Genomic DNA, 4,181 nt, shown 5'->3' on the forward strand with positions numbered 1-4,181 from the left:
ACACACACACACACACACACACACACACACACACACACACACATACACACATACACACATACACACATACACCACACACCACACACCACACACACACAAACGTTGTTCATACATTTTATTTTGTACAAATAACACACAAATATACTACTTGATGGTGCTAGAAATTCGTGACGTAATCACTTTAAAATACATTTTAAGCGCGATTAAAATAGGTAGGTTTTGGCGGTAATGGCCTTCCATAGGTTTTGGCGGTAATGGCCTTCCATAGTTATTTGCATCCACGGGTAAGAATGTTCCGCTATATGCACGTTGTACGCCCACGTATCATGTATGTGAATAGTTAAGTGTGTCCGTATGTGCTTTCGCGCTCACTACATTAGTGTGGAGTGTCGATAGCAATAGTTGTTTACACAGACAAAATATATACTTTGGATTAGGACGTCGTTTATAAGGCCGACGCTTAGCTCTGCCGGTCTTGTCTGCCCGGAACTGCCACTGTCCACGTCTCGTTCCTTCACATAATCGATAGAAATATGCCAGAATTGGTAGAATTCGCGATTGAGTAAGTTTTGAAATCCAGCCTCGCGTTGCAACAATAATCGTATTAATCGCTAATAATGTTCTTGACGAACGAGTGATGAAATCCTAAACGCTTTCGAATGCTTTCGACTGACGTTAAATTATTTTATATGCGCTTATTATAGTCTTAAGATATGAGAAAGACCAACTATTTTCAACCAATAATTTATATAGTATTTTTTAAATGGGACTTTACTACTAGAGTGACTGTGTGGCGCGCTATAGCCATTAACCGCAAATTAGCTATTATTGGTGGCGTGAACCTTTAACATGAAATAAACGCTGTGAAATAATAACAGATAAAGTATATTCCTCAACTTTCGCACGATGCAAGTTTCTTAGATGGTTTTATATAAACGCACAAGTGTACACGTCTTGCTGTTTGCTGCAATTAGCCGAAAATATCAGCAACTGGAAGTATGCTTGACCCAGCGTGCTTGTCATCATTAAACGGTAACTTTAGGAATCATTTTATATTTATTTTGAGACTTAGCAGGGGAAATACAGGCTCACGAGAACTTCACACGTTAATGTTGCACTTTGTTGCCTGTTTATTCACAGTGATGGCCTGAAGCCAGGGCAGGTGATCACCATTCAAGGAAAGATTCCAGATAATGTGGAACAGTAGGTACATTTTTATTATACACTTATGCACGCGCGAACACACGCACGATCGCACACACTCACACAAACGCGCGCGCGCACACACACACGCACACGCAGCGGCACACACACGCACACGCAGCGGCACACACACGCACACGCAGCGGCACACACATCTATCTATCTATATACTATCTCTCTCTCTCTCTCATCTCTCTCCTCTCTCTATATATAATAAATAATATAATATATATATATTATATATNGTTCAGTCTCTTCCTTGATGCGGGTAATCAAAAATAGTGGAAGCGTCGAGCTGGTTACCAACAATAATAAGTGGCTGATGAAGACAAGACGCCAACCATGGCGAATCGAACTTTCTCGGAGGACATCATCATGTCCCTACACATTAGCATGCAGCACCATGAAAACCTGCTGCTTATTGGCGACCTGAACTTCGACATGCTATGTCAAGAGAAGTCGCAGACACTGAAGGACATTTAATTGTGACGTTTTCGACTTGGCAAATTTGATAAAAACACCTACCTGTTTTACAAAAAACTGTGATCCATCTCTAGTCGATGTCATACTGACAAATCGTTATAGGTCTTTCAAAAAATCCATGTCATGTGATATTGAGCTGAGTGATTGTCACCATATTATAGCTTGTGTGATGAAATGTAAAATTAAACCTCGCTCTCAGACCCAAATTCGGTATAGATGTTTCAAAAACCTTGATGAGAGTGAGTTGGTCGGTGATGTCGGGCGGGCAGCACTCCATGTGGCACATGTGTTTGATGACATAGATGATCTACTGGGCCCATGGGGTGATGCTTGGCGTGGTCATCGACCGGCACATTCCCATAAAGGTAAATAAACGGGGAATTAATGAAAGCTATCAACTTTAAGAAAAAACTAAAAATGGCGTATTTTCCTAAAATGTAAATTAAAAATGAACTGGGAAAATTACCGAATTCAAAGGAATAAGGTTACACAATTTAAAAGAGAGTTCNAGGGAACTAGGGAACCTAGGGAACCTAGGGAACCTAGAACCTAGGGAACCTAGGGACCCTAGGGAACCTAGGGAACCTAGAACCTAGGGAACCTAGGGAACCTAGGGAACCTAGGGAACCTAGGGAACCCTAGGGAACCTAGGGAACCTAGAACCTAGGGAACCTAGGGGGCTAGGGAACCTAGGGAAACTAGGGAAACCAGCAGGGAAACCATATTCATTTTATTGTGCCTCTACTGGAATCCATTACAGAAAATTACAATGCTGCTGTCGCTCTTATAAATCTAGTGATATCTTCGTATATAAAAAAATATATTCGCTGAACACTGATACATGTGTACGTGAATAATTTACACTAAAAATAGTCTGCCTGTATACGCACATACTTCCGAAAGCCTGTATATTTAAGCTACATTCAATAGCAATGGTGCATCTAAAAGTTTGACATCTATCTTTGCGTACAGAACATACACTAGTTCCACACTCGTGCAGTTATTTTCAAGCGGCGAGACACCAACATATTACAGAACAGATGATCTAACTTCATGAAAGGGTGAACTGGTAAGACATGACGCTAACGCAAACAGCGCAACATTTTAACACGAAAAGTTATTCGCACACCGGCAACACATTAAATAAAACATTGCTACGGCTGACAGAAATAATATCAGAATATCGTAACTGACGATGTTTGTTAATGTCTACACTACCTTACTTACAGTTCGCACACCTAAAGCAAACCGTTTTCGATAAATTCTTGAGGGAGTTTCCAGGACTTAAAACGCCTAAGACCAAGAATAACAATTTTAGCCGAATACTATATTTGTGCCTCGTATCATCCAACCAGCGATTGGTGAACAAAATCTTTCATGAACCGAATATTATTGCAACTCAGAAAATATAAATACGTTCTCAATTTCAAGGACGTTGTATGACCAAACGCAATGACAACCAATCTTTGAGTCCCTTCCAGGGTTACACCCTATTTTCCATGACATTTCAGACTTGGAAAATAATCATTTTAATACTCAAAAATTTTCGAGGACCCGTTAGAACCCTGTTATTGGACTACCTACAAACGCAGGTGGAACCCTGCCTCTTTTCGAATATGGTGCCTCTAACGTCACTAATGAAGAAAAGCGATGAAGACCGAAATGACGTGACAAACACTGTGGTTCCATTAGAGCGCCATGACGACGTTGATGATAAAAATGTAAAACTAATGTGCAAATACATGTAGCAAACATGTGTGACAAGTATTTACAAATGCGCACAAAAATAGTTGCTACTAGACATAATACTAGGCTAAAATAATATAGGTATAATATATAGGTATTTTATAGAGTATCCAACACCAACCCGTCAAGAAGAAACTAACGAGTGTTCGTGGGTTTTCAACCTGTCTAAACCACATTCATGTTTTTACGATAAACATGCGCGACATCTACCTCTATAAATTTTAACAGGAATTTTAACTTTAAATTAGGAATATAGACGAGTAGGAGTTAAACATGCAACTATAATAAAATGCAACAAAAGCCGCTTAGATGCTAAAACACTGCTCATGACACCAGAATAATAACAGCAGGGCCCTGACCACGGTGCGAATTGGATGTACCACAATTCATACCCACTTTCTTTAGACTAACACATACAGACGCCATTAACTACAGGATGACAAGGCAGTGTAAGGAAACCACTTACTCATATTTTACTAATAAATTACTGGAAAACCCAAGTAGAACTACGGACTTTGGTTTTAATTTGGCGTTTTACACGGTATTTTATTATTACACGGTCTATCTTTGGCTGGCTATATTAAGCTAATGCTTAATAATTTCTGCACAAATCACATACATGGAGAAAAAAAGGCAAAGGAAAAAAAACAATCTGCCAACTAAATGATATCTTGAAATAATTCAATCTTTATTTGACAAGTTGATTGCCCAGGGGCGTGTACAGGGGTGTCCAGGGGGTCCGGACCCCC

The sequence above is a fragment of the Priapulus caudatus genome, unplaced genomic scaffold (assembly GCF_000485595.1).
Source record: "Priapulus caudatus unplaced genomic scaffold, Priapulus_caudatus-5.0.1 Scaffold1099, whole genome shotgun sequence".
NCBI lineage: Eukaryota > Metazoa > Priapulida > Priapulimorpha > Priapulimorphida > Priapulidae > Priapulus > Priapulus caudatus.